This window comes from Crinia signifera, chromosome 5 (genome assembly GCF_055691185.1).
Source record: "Crinia signifera chromosome 5, ASM5569118v1, whole genome shotgun sequence".
NCBI lineage: Eukaryota > Metazoa > Chordata > Amphibia > Anura > Myobatrachidae > Crinia > Crinia signifera.
The window spans coordinates 281302866-281322590 of NC_139221.1; the positions used below are offsets into that span (position 1 = coordinate 281302866).

General features: G+C 47.6%; 1 protein-coding gene across 5 annotated transcripts in view; it reads right to left on the bottom strand.

Moving 5' to 3' along the window:
- Positions 1-19725, bottom strand: part of VILL (villin like) — a 149359-nt gene that overhangs the window by 85577 nt on the left and 44057 nt on the right. The gene's annotated exons all lie outside the window — the stretch shown is intronic.

Genomic DNA, 19725 nt, shown 5'->3' on the forward strand with positions numbered 1-19725 from the left:
GTTGTGCTCACATACAGGGTTACCAGATATTCCTGCGCTATTTGCGCCTGGTATTGACCCAGCACTAATGTCCATAGTGGGTGAAAAGAGACAAAAAGACACCACGGACCGTACTCTAAAAAAGATACAATACAAAATTGCAGACGCAGCTGGTCCGCTATTATATGTGCTAGACAAGGCAGAGAGGGAAGGAGAATCTAGCGTCTCCCTAGATGCACTGGTAGCATCTAAAATGGCTCTTCTGAAAGCTATTAGCAGAGCAACACTGATTATAGGCCAAACCTTTAATCATATTACCAATACCTGCAGATCCAGATGGCTCACTACAGCGGGTTTGACAGACTTGGCCCCTAAGTCTCTAGAATTCCCCAATCTGGATAATGCCGACCTTTTTGGGCCCCAATTCATAGAAGAGGTGAAAATACGCCATAAGGCACGAAAATCCTTTTCTGACCTCAAAAAAGGGAGTGAACACTTCAAGAGGCCCTTTACCCAAGGGGGTCGGACTTCGAGACAGAATGGGAAAACATTTCCTCAGACAAATGGTTACTAAAAACAATTTGATTTGGGCTGAAACTCCCTCTAATACGGTTTCCACACCAGTTCCGTCACATTCCTTGTTCAAGGAATTGCAGTCCTCGACTAGACGAGGTCCTGGCATTAGCCTTGAGCCAGGGGAAAATAGAACCAGCGAACCCAGTGCTTTCGGGCTGGACAAGTCACTTGTTCCCCATAGCAAAACAAGACGGCTCTGTAAGACCGGTATTAAACGTCAAAGGTCTAAACAGATACTTAAAAACCAAAAGGTTTCGTATGGAAGGCATATCAGACATTCCATATATTCTGACAAGGGGCTGCTTCTGCATAAAGATAGACCTGAAGGAAGCTTTCCATTCTATATCGGTCCATCCCAACCACAGACGTTTTCTCAGATTTGTCTGGAAAGACATTATATATCAGTGGACTGTCATGGTATTTGGCCTCTCATGGGCACCCTACACATTTACACGGGTCATGAAGGCAGTTATATCCCACCTACGTCAGCGGAGCATACTGTACATCGTCTATCTAGACGACATATTACTGATGCCCCAGGACATCGATACCTTTATCTCTCCTGTCCACCTTGGGTTTCACTCTAAACACCCAGAAGTCCATCCTCAACCCTACCAAAACGATAACTTTCTTAGGGTTCAACCTGGATACCCATTCTTTTTCCCTGGCAGTGCCTCCAGAGAAATGGCTAGACACACAGACCTACATCCACAATACATTAAAGAAACGCAGACTAACCCTACGGGACTTAGCTGCAATCATTGGGAAGATGATAGCCAAGTCCCCGGGTTTTCGCCATGTTCCCCTTATGTGCAGAGAGATGCAGGGTCTCCTCAGATCTCTACTACACGCACATTATACATGGAAAGATACGATATTCCTGTCCAGGAAAGCAAAGACAGGGCTGTCCCACTGGAACACTCTTCCTATCCCTCCTCCTCGTCCTCTGATAGATCCCCCACCGTCTATGACAATTACCACAGACGCTTCCCTAACGGGTTGGGGAGGCTTCTCACAAGACAAAGCAGTCCGGGGAGTCTGGTCGGCAGAAGAAGCCCAGACGTTTATAAACATCTTAGAATTGCGAGCAGCGAAACTAGCGATGAAAGCTCTAGTTCCCAATCACATGACGAACACCCGCATACAGCTGTGCCTAGACAATACGACAGCGGTGTCGTACATAAACAGAATGGGAGGCACAAATTCCATTTCCCTATGCAGGGAAGCCCTAGAGATTTGGGAATGGGCTACACAGAGGGAGATTATCCTGGTGGCATCTTACGTTCCAGGCCAACTAAACGAGTTAGCAGATTCGCTATCCCGCGAAAAAATTTCTCTAGACTCTGTGGCTCTAAAAAGCCAACTTTTCCTAAAGATAAGGGAAGCCTTCGGAGACCTAAAAATAGATCTCTTTGCCAGCCCCACAAACGCCCAAACTCCACGTTTCGTATCCAGAATATGGACCGAGGGAGTCTGGAGGATAGATGCAATGTCCTTCCCATAGACAGACCTTCCTCATTGGGTACCTCATATAGTATTGGTATACCCCGTTTGGCCATCCAGAGTGTGGTTTCCCCTAGTCAACCAACTACGAACAGGCCCAAAGATTCCCCTGGGACTATCCAGGGAATGCTTCCAGGGAACCTCAGACATACTAGAGACCCTTCCCCAGTGCATGTGGATGGCAATATTACTGGGTTGCTGACCGACCGGGCTCTAGCATCACCCACAAGGGCACTAATTAATGCATCCTTGAGACCACGCACTAGATCCAGATACTGTGCAATTATCAAAGAATTCGATCTATGGAGAAGTCAACGTAGCTTACAAACTCGAGGCTCACCTCTCCATTTAGCCCTGGATTTCTTGGCATCTAAATACCAATCAGGGTTAGCCTCAGCTACCATAAGGTCATATGGCTCAGCCTTGGCCATTTTGGTTCCTGACCTAACAAGTAATAAACTTTACCTCCGACTACTGAGAGGTATCCACCTTTCCAGACCCCTCACACCAAAATATTGTAATACCTGGGACATTGAGCCATTCTTAACTTTCTGGTCTTTCCAGGATACAGTCGATGACATCATCTTACTTTCCCGTAAATTAGCATCCTTACTAGCCCTGGCCATAGCAGCAAGAGGGGCCAAATTAACTCTCATTCACATCGAAGATCCATGGTTGTCACGTACTCTAACGGGTTACCATATCATCCTGAAAGGGCATACAAAAACCTCGTCCTTTAATACACCAATAGTGGAATTTGACATCATTAGGGATTCAACCGACCCCAATATTTGTGTATCATCATGTCTAGAATCGTACCTGGCCTTAACGGTTAGAGACAACATCTCCCAACTATTCATCACCTGTAGAAAACCCTATCGTCCCGCTAGACCCTCTACCATCAGAGGGTGGATAGTAGCTTCTATGAGGCAAGCGGGTATAGATACAGATCCAGTGGAAAACGCAGGATTTTCAGAAGGGGGTTTCCAGAGGGGCGGAGCAAAGCACGGAGATGGACACTTAGGTGACCCAGTATATGCCGGGTCAGTTAAAGTATTATAGATAGACCAAATGTATATAAATAATAATAATAATATACACATATATATCTCTTATATATTTAGCCAGATCTGTCACTCAACCCCTGTGGAGAACGTTCCTGTGTAGAACAGTTTCACTTTCATGTCTAACGTTCCACCCCCTTGACATCACCTCCCCCCGCCCAGCCAGGGCTACAGTACACGCCCACCATCCACCATTACTCCACAGCCACCATCCACCATTACTCCTGCACATCCCTACCCTCGGCCAGGACCCCCCGCGACCCCCCTCCCGCGATTTGCGCGACCCCCCCTCCCGCGATTCGCGGGACCCCCCGCGACCCCCCCTTCCGCGAATCGCGGGACCCCCCGCGACCCCCCCTTCCGCGAATCGCGGGACCCCCGCGCCCCCCCCTCCCGCGAATCGCGGGACCCCCGCGACCCCCCTCCCGCGATTCGCGGGACCCCCGAGACCCCCCCTCCCGCGATTCGCGGGACCCCCGAGACCCCCCCTCCCGCGATTTGCGGAACCCCCGTGACCCCCCCTCCCGCCATTCGCGGGACCCCGCGCCCCCCCTCCCGCCATTCGCGGGACCCCCACTTTCCACCCTCCCGCGAGTCGCGGGACCCCCGCGACCACCCCTCCCGTGATTCGCGGGACCCCCGCGAACCCCCCCGCGAACCCCCCCTCCCGCGATTCGCGGGACCCCCGCGACCCCCCTCCCGCGATTCGCGGGACCCCCGCGACCACCCCGGTATCCGGACTATTGTTAGACAGCACTTACATCGACAGCCATTACATCGACACCATTAGTTCGACAGCTCAATAGGTCGACATGGTTTTAGGTCGACATACCATTAGGTCGACATGTCATTAGGTCGACAGCTCATTAGGTCGACACTGCCATTAGGTCGACAGTGTCTATGTCGACAGGGGTTTTTTCACTGTTTATCGAGCCGACATGTGCCGACAGGCGGTATTTCATGCCCTACTATCCACTAGGGCGTGGTGGGAGAATAAAATAGTGTGCCGAGCGCAGCGAGGCACCGTGCCCGAAGCATAGCAAGCGGCTGCGGTACACTTCAAACTGTGTCCATGTCGACTGTGTCGAGATTTCGGCCAAAAAAACAGTGAAAAAACCCATGTCATAGACTCTGTCGACCTAATGGCAGTGTCGACCTAAAAACATGTCAACCTAATGAGCTGTCGACCTATTGAGCTGTCGAACTAATGGTGTCGATGTAATGGCTGTCAATGTAAGTGCTGTCTAATATCCGTCCCAGACCCGACCACCCCCTCCCGCGATTCGCTGGACCTCCGCGACCACCTCCTCCCGCGAAACGCGGGACCCCCGCGACCCTCCCGCAAATTGCGGGACCCCCCGCGAGCCCCCTCCCGCGATTCGCAGGACCCCTGCATCCTCCCCTCCCGCGATTCGCGGGACCCCTGCGACCCCCCCTCCCGGCATTAAAAGGGCCACCCGCGACCCCCCCTCACGCGATTCACGGCACCCCCCCCTACTGTGATTTGCGACCCCCCTCCCGCAATTCGCGCCGCCCCCTCCCACGATTCACGGAACCCCCCGTAGCGCCCCCCTCCCACGATTTGCGGGCCCCCTCGGCACTTCTCGCGATTTGCGACCGCCCCCTAATTCACACATTCGGGGACCCCACCTCCCGCGATTCATGCCCCCCTCACGCAATTCACGGCACCCCCCACACCCCCCTTCCTGCGATTCGCAACCCCCCACGACCCCCCCTCCTGCGATTTGCGGGCCCCCTCGGCACCTCTCGCGATTTGCGACCGCCCCGTAATTCACACATTCGGGGACCCCCCCTCCCGCGATTCATGCCCCCCTCACGCAATTCACGGCTACCCCCCTTCCTGCGATTCGGAACCCCCCACGACCCCCCCTCCCGCGATTCATGCCCCCTCCCGCGATTCACGGACCCCCGCACCACCCCCCTGCGCCCACCCTCCCTTGATTCACGCCCCCCTCATGCAATTCACGGCAACCCCCCACACCCCCCCTCCTGCGATTCGCAGCCCCCCCCCGACCCCCCCCCCTCCTGCGATTCATGACCCCTCCCGTGATTCACGGACCCCCGCCCCACCCCCCCTTGACTCACGGCACCCCACGCGCCCCTCCCGCAATTCACGGACCTCCGCAACCCCCCCTCCCGCAATTTGCGGACCCCCCTTTCCACGATTCAAGCCCCCCCGCGCCCCCGCCCACGATTTGCGGACCCCCGCCCCCTCCCGCTAACCGCGGATCCCCACACACCACCCCCCCTCCCGCAATTTGCAGACCCCCCAGACCCCCTTCCGGCTATTCCACCACCCAGCGGACCACCGCGGCCCCCGCTCCCGCATTTCACGTACCCCCGTGACAATGGGGGATCCTGTACCACCACAAGCAGGTACCGCCCCTAGGTGGGAAAATACGGCCCTGGCTGCCGCACTGCAGGTTTCCCCACTGCCCTCTGCACCAGCGCCACAACTTTTATCAATGTCTTGCCCACATACCACTATTATACAGCCTCCTGCTCTCATGCACGCTCACTCCCTCCCAGTGGGAGGAGACGCTCACCCACTGCCGGGAGCTGCATACTGTCCCCCACCCTCCTCCAGTTCTAGGGATGCCCATCGACCATCAATGATTTCAAATAATCGATGGTTTATGGCCGATGTTGAATACTTTTGCCATCAATGTGGGAGGACACTGCCCTGCCTCCTGTTCTCCTGCCCCGTAACTTCCGCCAGTGGAGACCCGCTCACCCTGTGTTGCCCACATTCCCCTATCATGCTTTACCGCCCAGCCTCCTGCTCTCATGCACCCTAACTCCCACCCAGTCGGAGGAGACACTGACTCCTGTATTTCTGTGCTGCCACGCTGGACCCCCATCCACTGGCAGAAGCTGCACAGTGTCCCCCACCCTCCTCTTTAGTCCCCCGTATACTCACACATCCATCATCACTACCCAGCTTCCTGCTGTCCTGAACTGTAACTTCCACCACTGGGTAATCGCTGACGCTGTGTTGCCCACATAACCCTATCATGCCTCATATCCCAGCCTCCTGCTCTCATGCACCCTAACTCCCACCCAGTAGGAGGAGACACTGACTCAGGGCCACCGTCCGGTACTCCTGTGCTGCCACGCTGGACCCTCACCCACTGCCAGAAGCTGCAATACAGGGCATCTTTCATACAATTCTAACCATATTTCTCACAATACAAATGTTCACAAATTAAGGGGCGTAGCCCCTTACGCCGGTGTGAAGAGCGCCCGTAGGGCGCGATGAATCACCTAGTATGTGTATATATATATATATATATATACACACACACACACACACACACACACACACACACACACACATATATATATATATATATACATATACACACACACACACACACACACACCACAACAGTGTAGACCCCTGGGCATAGCAATGTATTGGGGCACTTACCGATCCTCCAGCGGTAGGGGTGGGGGAAGCTTTGCCCCGGGTGGTAGGTATTATATCAACCGCTCAGCATGTAGGGCCTGGATCAGTAATTTCCACTAATTACCCCTTTACTGCACAGATGGTGGGAGATGGGGTGGGAGAAGGGGACATTGGGCTGAATGAAGGGGCCCTGATACATAACTTCCAGGGTGGTTGAGGATGTTTAATACGTAGAGGAGGGGTGTATAGTGGAGTGGGCTTATTATTCATAATTTTCTGGTGGGAGGACAGCTTGCTTGACTGCAGATATCTCCAGTTCCCAGAAATAGATTTCTTAGATTTTAATGGAATTAAAAACTAGAGAATCCCACCTACCAAATGGTTTGGGGGACTAGGGGATCAGAGTTCAGGAGGCAAAACAATCTGCCAACAAGAATATAAAACTACATACCAGGTGTGTGGAGCTGGAGCAGTAACCAGCTGCTGGAGGGTTGATATCTCTGGTTCTGGGAGGAGTAGAGACAAGCTACTAGTGTCCATCAAAGGGGAAGAGTCTCAGCTTTTGGAATATATCCTCAGAAAAACTCTAAGTCAGACAGAACCTGAAATATCTGACTAGGAAGAGCAATTAACAGGCTTGGATGGGGATCACTGCTTTGAAGTCAGATATCTCCGGTTCCCAAGGGCCGATTTTTGAAATTCTTGTACCCATGGAAAGAGGAGACCCTCAGCTTTCAGACTAGGGCCCTTAGACTCCTGGGGGGGTTTCTGGGTACTCAGAAACCCCCCCTGCGTGCGCTACTGAGATCAGTTCAAAAGCCATTCCCTGCGGGGAGCGGCTGCCACTAGAGCAGCTGCTAAAGGCATTCCCCTGCATTCGATTATGCGAGCAGCAAGATGGTCCTCTGCCCGTACCTTTGCAAAGCACTATTGGAGACCAACCGATCTTCAGAAGATCGAATTTCTCAGAGCAACCACCAGGTATGTGGTAGTCTGCCCACCTGCTGTTGCTAGGTGGCAAGCCTCCCGAAGAACAAAACACTGGTTTGCAGGAATCTATGACCTGCAAACTGGATTTGTTCTAGGGAACAGGATTGCCACCTAGCAACAGCTCCCACCCGCCCACCCTTGGTTGGTTGGCACCAAATGTTGCTAGGTCTGGCGCTTCCTCTTATAAATTAGTTGGATTTTACAAATTTCCTTCTTTCTTCCCATAAGGCGCACTGAGGGACCAAAAGAAGCCTCAAGCAGCTGCCAATAAGGACCAGAAGTAACCTTCATCCTACAGTCGGCAGTTAATCTTCATGCTTCATCAGTTTTCTTATCTGCTTCAAGTTCAGTCTTAAGGAATTCAATCCTCCTTACAGAAGGATCGTTCACTAATTTAGTTAGCCCGGTTACTCAGAAGGGCTCCCGGTTTTTCAGTTTAATAAACCTTTCTCTGGTTTCAAGGCATTACTGGTTTGTGTCATTCCTTAACTGTGAATTTGCCAAGAGTAGACCAATTAGAAGGTCAATATACCTTCTCATATTCTTGGAGGACAGGTTGCCACCAGTAAGCTTCCGAAAAAATCTGACCAGCGCTTGGGGGGCGCGCTCACGTGTGCGCGCGTGTTCACGTGACGCGGCGTGCGCGCGCACCCCCAGCGGCACTGTAGCTGTAGAGGGAGAGGTAAGTGAAAAATTTTTCATTTCCTCTCCCTCAGCATTTTCGGGAGGCTTGCTGCCTAACCCACCTGCTGTTGCTAGGTGGCAATCCTGTTCCCTAGAACAAATCCGGTTTGCAGGTCATAGATTCCTGCAAACCAGTGTTAAATTACCCCCATGGAGCACGACTGAACAGTAACCTGTGACAAGCGCAGTGAACGGATGGTGGTTACATAATGACCTATGCATGTCAAATATTTGGTATCCTTCTATTCACTGCCATACTAACCACTGAAGATCTTCTTTACCATGCCCTTCCACAATCTCTAGTACACACGTAGCTGTCAGCATTACACACTAGGATTACTGAGCAAACAAACTGCAAGGTATTTTGATGTCAATATTATTGAATGAATTAAGTTCTCTATTGTAATCGCTATATTACTGATGGTGAACAATGAGATTCCTGCTAAGACTCGCTGTTTATTCAGTGATCTATGGTAAGTTTCCCAATCACCAGTGTAATGAATAACTTGAAATCATTAAAAACTTGAAATAACTTTTTAAAGTGGCAAAATAAATCTAAGAACTGTTTGGGCGATCCTTCAGAAAGTGAACGTACAGTCCCGTGCATCACATCCTTTTACATATTTTCTCCTGTTAAACTGGTGTGTTAAGAAATATTTGTTATATGAAAACTTATTTGCTTAGTAGCAATACCTTTCCATATACTGTAGCTTAAGATCTAGGTACTTGTTTCCTAGCACGGCCACAATCGCGGGCATCGTGTGTCATTTTTAGTGGTATACGACGCGAAATGCATTGTAAAAAGTCAATATCGCGTCGGTCGCGTCGTATGCAGCTAAAAAAGGCTTAAATGGTCCAGACGCGATGCCCCCGATTTCCCCATAGGGAATAATGTTAAATGCCTCAATTTACTCGCGATGCCCCCGATTTCCTATAGGAATCAATGTTAAATGGCTCAATTGACCCAAATCATCATAGGGAACAATGGTAAATGGGCCAGAAAACCCAAAAAACACCCCTGAACAGTGAAATGTCCCCCCAAAAGTAGTTGACGCCACCCCACGATCAACGCCAACCCGAAGCGTGGCGAGCGCAGCGAGCCCGCGAGGGGCGGCGGTACGCGTCCTCCGACCTTTTCATACCCCCACTATCCACATCGGCGTGGAGTTGAGAATAGATTAGTGTGGCGAGCGCAGCGAGCCACCGAGCCCGAAGCGTGGCGAGCGCAGCGAGCCCCGCGAGGGGACGCAGATACCTTCACAGGTAAACGCGTCCCTTCGCGGGCTTCACAGGTATCCGCTGCGCTCGCCACGCTTCGGGCTCGGTGGCTCGCCACACTATTCTATTCTCAACTCCACGCCGACGTGGATAGTGGGGGTATGAAAAGGTCGGAGGACGTGTACCGCCGACCCTTGCGGGCTCGCTGCGCTCGCCACGCTTCGGGTTTGCGTTGATCGTGGGGTGGTGTCAACTACTTTTGGGGGGACATTTCAGTGTTCAGCGGTTTTCTGGCCCATTTCCCATTGTTCCCTATGATGATTTGGGTCAATTGAGCCATTTAACATTGATTCCTATGGTAAATCGGGGGCATCGCGGCTAAATTGAGGTATTTAACATTGTTTCCAATAGGAAAATCGCGGGCATCGCGTCGGTACCATCGCACCCGATTTTTTTAGTGCATGCGATGGCCGTGATGCCCCTGATTTTTCCTCACGATGCCCACGATGAACATCTTTGTGGCCGTGCTAGGAAACAAGTACCAAGATCTATATTTCACATAAAAAGTAACTTTATTTTAGACACAAATAAAAGACTTGTAGATGCAAAACTTTCATGCACAATTATGTCTCCCTATACCTACTGCATCCATATCTAATGCATAAGCAGAATATCTGTAAGTGAGCCTGTCACCTACACACAATGCAGGCGGCCATCTTGCTAGAGGAGTCATCATACATGAGAATGCAGTCCAGTGACATGACCACTCACATTCCCATGAATAGGATAAAATGTCCTACTCATGACAAGTTCCTATGTATATTGGTTCAGCCAGCAGAAGAGCTGCCTTCACTGTATGTAGGCACAGGTATGACATTTACCTGAAAGAGATTATTGTGTTTTCCGGTGACATAACCATCGTTCGTGTATTGTGGTTTGGGGTGTGGCTACCTCAGTGACCTTCCACCTTTCACCTATTATTACAGCAGGTATAAATAACATTAATCTGGGTGTGTGCTCTCTATCGAGTCATTGCTGTGATTCATCACCAGGAAATTAAAGCTTCAGGGTAGCCTCCAACATACAGAAGTAAGTAGATGTCATATACTGTACCAAAGCCGCATATAGATCTGTAGCTGGAATTCTCACATCACTCACACATTCATGAAACCAGATGTGGAGTGGAAAGCACAGAACACAGATCACAGCATGGAAGCTACTGGAAGATAGAATACATATCGATATATATAATGCAAAACTAGTAGGGGTAGTTTACCGTTGCTAATAGGTTCGCCAGGGGCTATCTTCCCCCAATGCTGGCATACCTTCCTAATAATGTCTTTAAGTATACAAACTGACTACATGTCTTGATGTCTACCTTGAGTCAATCAGATTATATCTGGACATACCCAGAAGTCTGATCATCTAGCCTGTGCACTGATTAACATGTAGGGACAAATTAGAAATGCATTAAGTTTACACTGTGTTCTGTTTTATGTTAGGGCAGATCTTATTCTTCTGACATTATTCATGCTGTGCTAACAAATTGCAAACAGACTGAGCTTATGAGTCATTTGGTCACCTCTTCCCACACCCACCTAGAAGATTTCTCCTGCAGCGCCAGCCTCCCCTGGACCCACACTACCTCACCCACTCAGTGTCCCCAGCTTTACATGCACCCTAAAAACACACCCTTTTACTAAAGTCTACCAGCTCTCCTCCTAATTGCTCACTCCCTCAAACCTTTATGTTGGCTGCATCCCACATCACCCTACACGGTACATATGCTCCCAACGCACCAATCGCTCTGGTATTCCCCACCTTCACTATCCATGCAACCAGCTCTGTGCTGTTTGTCTTTTTGGTGCCCTTTCATCATCAGTAATGGGCCCATTACACATTCAGAAAATCTCATTTCTGCATGTTGTCCCTCTCATGTCAGTCAACGGTCAGCGGTGACTGCAGTCCCTGGACTGCAGTGCTGGCCATATAGTGCAGGAGAACCGCTTAACACATATGTTTTAATAGGGAGCTACTGGGACACCCCCTCTTTAATGCTATTCTACCCCGGATCGCAGTCCGAACCAACCCCTGGATATCGCACCACCTGCTATTTATTTCTGTGGATCAACCAAGTATTACACTCAGTGAACTGTCGGTAATATGTGCCACCTTGGACCGACCTAGTGGAAACTTGGTGGAGGACACACGTACCCTATCAAGGGTGGTAAATATCCTATCTATATTGTGATTTCCTAGGGCTATCATGGACTCTCCGGCACATCCGCAAGCCATACCTTCCAACATGACCCATTCCAGGAGGGACAAAATGCTCTGCTCCTGGATTTCCTTGCCAGTGTCAGTTGCAAAGGTGGGACTGCACCATTGTCCAAATTTCAGATAGGGGAGCCACACAGTGAGCCCCGGACTATGGTGTTTGGGGTGGAAGGTGGTGGGGCTCCCCTCTCTGAAATGTGTACTGTGCTGCAGCCCTGCAACTCTGCAACTGCCACTGGCATGGAAGTCCAGATACAGAGCATCTTGTCCCTCCTGGAATGGGTCATGTTGGGAGGTATGCGCAATCTTAGGGGGTTCCCTCTAATTGAATCTGTCTTCTATAGATTTTCAAATATTATATGTATTTTAATGGTTATTAATTAACATAGTGTAAAAGACCATCCAATCGATTATTATTTTTCATTGGTTTTCATCACTTGTGTGCTGCTCACACCTTTTCCCTTTTTACATATGTTTTAATGTATGTAATACAGATGGAGCCGGCTCCATCTGTTCCTGGCACCCGCCAGATCCCTTTCACTGACGAGCGCTGGCGATTGGGAGACGCTGCCCAGTTCAGGGGGGGGGTCGAGCGAGGGAGGCCGGAGGTGACGGCGGGGGAGGCGCCGTGGACCGGCAGCAGGCTCCGTTGCAGGGGCTCCGATAGAATCGCCAGCCCCTGCAAAGATGTAGCCTGCTACATCTGTATGAGCTGGTTGGTTTGCCCGTGAATCAGATGCGCGGATCATGTGGAACCGTGCGGCACCAGGTAACTAGCATAAGGATTCACACACCGCTAAGATCACTCCCAAACTCACTTGAAACTAGCCAATGGGAGTCTGAGGGTGGGCTTAGAAGGCATGTGTGAAGCTATATACTTAGTCCCGGGTGCCATGCAACACCAGATACATTCAGGCGCACCAGATTCCCAGGGGAACCAGCCAGGACATACACTATTTGATAAAAGTATTCCCACACCTGACCATTACATCAACAGGGACTGTAATGACACTGTACTCAAATACATTATACTTTAACATGTAGAAGGTCCCCCTTTTGCAGCTATAACAGTATCCAGTCTCTTTGAAGGCTGTCCACAAGATGTTGGAGAGTGTCTGACGGTATTTGTGCCCATTCATTCTGTAGAATGAGGTCAGGCACCGATGTTGGATGAGAAGGTCTGGCTCACAATCTCCATTCCAGTTCATCCCAAAGGTTCTGGATGGAGTGGAGATGCGTGCTCTATGCGGGCCAGTCACATTTTTCCACATCAAACCATGGGGAGAATGTATTATTTCTGGCGAAGATATAAACTGGAGATAAAGCGGAAGAAGATAACACCAGCCAATCACCTCCCAACTGTCATATTTCAAACACACGGCTAGTGCGTTATCTCCTTTCATTTTATCTCCACTTTATCTCTTCGCCAGGCTTATTATATCTGCCCCAATGTATTTATAGTCCTTGCTTTCTGAACTGGGGCACAGTTGGAATAGAAAAGGCCTGGTAATGTAATTTCCAGAGCGTCTGGGTAGAATCGGTAGGTACCAGGAGGAACAATTAAGATCAGGAATTGAGCTGGCTTGTACTGTACATCACTTGTGGCATTGAGCCAGCTTGTACATCAATTATCTCTATCACATAAGAAATACCAACTTAACACTGCTTAATATGATGTGGGACATATGTTATAATTAACCCGCTAAGGTAGGGCTGGGCAACACCGGCCCTCCAGATGTTAGTGAACTACACATCCCAGCATGCCTTGCATCAGTTTCAGCATGGCCACATAGCAAAACTATTGCAAAGCATCCTGGGATGTGTAGTTCACTAACATCTGGAGGGACGGTGTTGCCCAGCCCTGCGCTAAGGAGAGTGAAATTAGCACCTTTTATATAGAACTTTCATTGCTGCTATTTATGGGCAACTGAAAGGAATTTTATATTTGATTTATGGAATATTTATTGCTTTCTTATCATTAAGGAAAACAAGATGCGGATAACAGTTCCTACTTTTTACAGTATAATGTTATCATTTTATTAATCTTTCACCTGCAAATTGTGTGCTTATTCCGAGCATTTTGTCTGGTGTTTGTTCTAAGCATGGATCATTTTTCTGATTAATATCTGTATCCTTTCGATTCCTTTGTCCCTTTCAGCAAACATTCACAGTACATTCCCTCCTTCCTTTCATCCTGGTAACTTCCTCACTGATGAGATCATCTTCCAAAGACTGGTTTACACATAAGCTGGGTATACACTTGCCCAATGCTCTGGGGAACCAACTCCCTACCAGACCGGTGACACAATACTATATAGACTAGGGGGTAAATTTACTAAAACATCATTTGAAATCGATGTGGTTTTTTGCTACTATAAATTGCACATATACTAAAATACCACTTTTTTATATAAAATTGTATTTATTAATAAATTAAATAGATGCAGAAAATTTTATTTAATATTGATCAAATCGACCTTTAGTAAATTTTTCCCTAGGTCGCAGATACAACAGCTGATCCGCATACACACTTGCCCTATTTTTCTCCATTTTTCTGATCTGTATCTGCTCAAACCATATTCAGAAAGGATCTTGGCACATTATGCTGAGCAGAGTTATGGTTGTCCGCACAGACTGATATTTTTATCTATCTCAGGTTTCCAGATATATGGTTCCTATTTAGATATATAGATATGTATTATAGGTCTTTAAGTTCTGGAGGTGCTCCCTGGGAATGTGTTTGCAGATACTTGACAAAAAGAGAAAATAATTCCCAATTCGGGGCACTCATTCAACTGATTTAAATTATGTTGTTTTAGTTTGAGAGTTTCCACCGACAAAAATAGAGTTTAAAATATACCTTTTATTCAGATCATTTTAAAATGCTGCAAGCCAGCGAAGTATAGACAAACAAGTATTTGTGCAGAATCAAGGAAAATAAGAAAGTACAGTGATTAAAATATTGCACTGTGTGTGTTGATTATTCTGTTCTTGTGTGTATGTCAATCTGAAAAGCCACTTAGAGTATATTTTTCAATGCTTTGCAAACAAGTTACTGACAATTGAGACAATGTTGCTAAGATGCTGTGAAAAAATTACTTTGATACAGTTCATCAAATTGACGTCAAAACGTCTCTGTTATAATCAAGTGCAAGCCTGCAGATTGACATGTAGGCTTTTTAAATGTGGTAATGAGTTGTCAAAAATTGGTGCTATTAATTGCACCTAGTTGGAGTGTACATATATCAATTAGTTGCCACCTACGAATGAGATTATACAAATATAGGGTTACTCCAACAGAGTAACTATGATCGTTGCCAAACAGACACTGCTGTTAAAAATCACGTGTGGGTACAATTAAAGATGTGAAGGTAGCTGTGCTGATAGTTGCACCCTTTTATAACAGGGTACACATTGTCCAATAAATTGGCCCCACATACGCTGGAAGCAAGTTCTCTGTGTCCAGCGTTATACAATTTATTGCTGTAATTTCAGCGAATGAGTCACTGAGCGCATTTGCAGCAGTATCTTATTGTAAGACAGCCGTGCCCGATATTATATAATTAATATTTGGAGGATATTTGCACCCTTTTATAACAGGGTACACATTGTCCAATAAATTGGCCCCACATATGCTGGAAGCAAGTTCTCTGTGTCCAGCGTTGTACAATTTATTACTGTAATTTTAGCGCATGAGTCACTGAGCGCAAATCACAGCAGTATCTTATTGTAAAACAGCCGTGCCCGATATTATATCATTAATATTTAGGGGATGTATATTCCAAACAATTGGCTCTTAATACAGTGGGCGTCGTGTTGGTATAGATCACCTAAGTAGGCAAATAGGCGTCTTAGATTTACTTCGTGTGTTTGCCAAATAATGGTGCTAAAATCGGTCAAAAATCGGCCGATGCTCGCTCCCGTGGATCTTTTGCTAAATCTTCTGATCTTACATGCTGCACAAAAGATCAGAAGATTTAACAAAAGATCCATAGGAACGCACAGGGGATCTTAAGAAAAATCTTTGGTAAAGATGTGCGCTTGCCTGAAATCTTTTGTCCAGATTGGACAAAAGATTTGAAGGCTAATTTATGTGCACATCTTATGATCGCAGATCTTTCTAGTGTGTGGGCACCTTTAGGATATAATGGCACATCATGATGTGTGTATGGGCCATTCGCCGACCACCTATACACTGGCTGCACAAGCCGGCGGTCACTCTTCCAATCTGATGCTGCTTAAATGTGGCCATACATCAGAAAGATATTGTACCGAATCATACAATCTCAATCGATTGTAATGCTGGGTACACACCAGGACGACTAGGGCCCGATCCCCTCAATCTAGATCCAATTCCGACCAATTGGATGTAGATTGTGTGGTGATTGGGCCCTTTTCTGTCCTGGTGTGGACCGATACCGATCCGATGCGGGGTCCCGCGAGTCGGTCGGTCGTTATTCAGGTCCTACCTGCTGCAGGTAGGATCTGAATAACGACCATACTGCCGGGTGCGGGTCGCCATTGGATCGGACCCGCTCACGGTGCACATCGTGAGCGGGTCGGACGAGACACTGACGACCCGCTCACGATGTGCATCGTGAGCGGGTCGTCGTGGTGTGTACCCTGCATAAGATGGATTGTATGCAGATTGTGTGCACATCTTGTGTACACAATCATACAAACAATCAGCAGATGGATTGTATGCAGATTGTGTGCACATCTTTTGTACACAATCATGCAGCAGATGGATTATATGACTGATTGTATGATGGATTGTGAGTAGATTGTGTGTCCAAAAACCACCAAGGACTGCCGGGGATTTCAAGGGAAATTGTACACAATCATGAGCGCAATCGATCTTAAGATCGATCTTTCTGATGTATGGCCAGCTTTAGGGATGAATTGGGAGAAGAATTGGACAAACCAGTTGCAGGAGAGGATTGATGGCCATTATTATTTTATCCCTCCCCCCAGTGCCTGCCATACAGCCAATCACTGGTGACGAAATATAATAAAGTCTCGCTCACCTTGGCTAATCCTAACCCATCCTCCATCCCCACTGTTGCTGTATAGAGAAACAGCCACTGGGAAAATGTAGGTTCCCGATAATTGCGATGTTACTTGGATATATCATCGATGGATAGATATTTTGGCCATCGAGGTCTAACAAGTGATATTGTAAATATTTTAATTGAATAAAATCATGTTACATAGGTTATAAATAAATGTTATTAACCTAATTCAGTCATAAAATAACCTAATATCTGTTAGTTTTTTGGGGAAAAAATTAAGTTAAGGCGTACACACTGGGGGATTTAAGCTGAAAGCAGCTCAGTTTTGTCAGTTGAGCTGCTTTCAGGTCAAAAGCCGCTCATCTGCTGGAATTACCAGCAGATGAGCGGTGGGGTGGACAGCTTTCCATAGCGTTGTGAAAATCACTCAGAATTTTGAAAATCGCTCGATGTGTATGCACTGAGCAATTTTTAGCCCAGCGATTTTCCCCATCATTGCTGTGCATACACGTCGGGCAAAATCACGCAGTGTGTATGGAATCTTTTTGCTTTTCTATCTTGCTGGGCACTTGGCAATGCTTTATGTAATCAAAATATACAGAGCTAAAAGAACAGAAGCAAGTCCCCTAGTTCCAGCTGGGTACACCCTTTGGGCACCTTACTCACATCCAATCTGACCTCTGACCAAGTTGATCAGACACTGTTAGAGTGTGTACACTCACATAACATCTGGTTTCATCCAGCTGTAGTCACCTGGTCCTGTCAAAATCATACTGATCATAGATCTGCTGGGAAGCACCTGAAAATCGTGGGCGACCTGAGCGACCAATGACCCGATTCTCTGTTTCAGTTCCCACACCACCGAACCGACCGTCACCTCCACTCCAGCCCCTGTAGCGGGTCACTTCCCTGTATTCCTCCCTTCTCCTTCCCCCCAGACTGAGCTATCCCGCCCCCCATTCGCACATCTTTTGATGGTTGCCGACCATCGAATGATGTGGTATATGCAAGCATATAGAAAGGGACTCTCAGGTCACTTATATATGCATGCACATTGGGGAGGAACTGTGCGGGCAGCTGACATCCGGTAAACTTTAAATCAATCCCTGGTTAGAAACATAGAATATTACGGCAGATAAGAACCACTTGGCCCATCTAGTCTGCACCTTTTTTAAACATGTTACCGCAAACCATATTTGATACTTATTTCTTTGGAAGGATATCAATATGCCTATCCCAGGCATGTTTAAATTGTACTACTGTATTTGCCTCTACCGCCTCTGATGGGAGGCTATTCCACTTATCTACTACTCTTTCTGTGAAGTAATTCTTCCTCAAATTTCCCCTGAATCTTCCTCCCTCTAGTTTCAGTGCATGTCCTCGTGTTCTGCTGCTCCTCTTCCTGTGAAGAATGTCTCCCACCTGTACCTTGTTAAAGCCCTTGATATATTTGAAAGTTTCTATCATGTCCCCCCTTTCCCTTCTCTGCTCTAAAGTATACATATTAAGATCTTTTAGTCTTTCCTGGTACGTTTTGTGATGTAGGCCATGCACCATTTTAGTTGCTCTTCTTTGTACAGTCTCTAATGTATTTATATCCTTCTGGAGATATGGCCTCCAGAACTGAACACAATACTCTAGGTGAGGTCGTACCAATGACCTATACAGTGGCATTATTACTTCTTTCTTTCTACTGCTGATACCTCTCCCTATACAACCAAGCATCTGACTTGCCTTCTTCATTGCTTTGTTACATTGCCTACCTGCCTTTAAGTCCCCTGAAATACAGCAGTGACACCTAGATCCCTCTCTTCCTCAGACGTTTCCATTATAGTGCCATTTATACTATATTTAGTCTTTGGATTTTTGAGACCCAAGTGCATGATTTTGCATTTTTTGGCATTAAACTGTAGTTGACATGCTCTTGACCATTCCTCTAATCTACCTAGATCATCAATCATTTGTTTTACCCCTCCTGGTGTGTCTACCCTGTTGCATACCTTTGTGTCATCTGCAAAAAGGCACATTTTACCCTCAATTCCATTTGCAATATCACCAATAAAGATATTAAAAAGCACCGGTCCAAGTACAGATCCCTGGGGTACTCCACTTGTAACCTTTCCCTCCTTTGACTGTACTCCGTTTACTACAACTCTCTGTTTTCTGTCCTGCAACCACGCTCTTATCCATTCTACTATCTTAAAATCCAATCCCAAGCTTTCAACTTGTAGACAAACTTTAAATCAATCACTTGTTGTAGACAGGTTCTCCAAACCCAGTATGTATTGGAGGTCATACTCTCTGAGAATCTGCCCTAAGCATGTGGCTGGTGCAATGTTTGATGTTGCGACCAATGGTTGCAAGCCTCCTAGTGTCACAAAAATTTGGGATTGCTGCAAGGACACCCCCATCTGAAATAGAGCTATTTCGAAAAGTGCTGCCAAATATGTTGTCTCTCCTATTGTTTGCAAAGGTTGACACTGTTTCTGCATTGTTTTAGCACTGGCAACGGCACCCGAACTTACACCCCTTGCGGGCTGAAATCAGCCCGACTTTGCACAAAATTGCTCAGAAACCCTATGGGGCAGAGAGCACTTTGGAGCGAATCAATGCCACAATGATTTGCACCTGCAAGATCATTGCAGAGAATAGGACGGATCCCTAAATGTGCACTTTATAATTAACGGTCAATAAATAATAAATAGGTCCAACTAGATGTACGGTCAGAGTTCTCTGGGGGTGTGGTCAAGCCCTGTTGTGGGCCTTTTTGACCCTTGCTTAAAAACGTAATGCTCCCTTTATTTACCTTCTCTTGGATCCACAGCTGGTATTGCCATCTACTGAGTTGGCATGCTGGAGCAGGGCATGTTGCAAGGTTAAACCACCATGAAGCGTGTCCATGCCCTTTTCTTCTGTGAGCACACACACAATGCCGGAGCACTGGTCTATCTATAATGGGTGCAAGGTGTGCGGTGCACATGGGTCCAGGGCA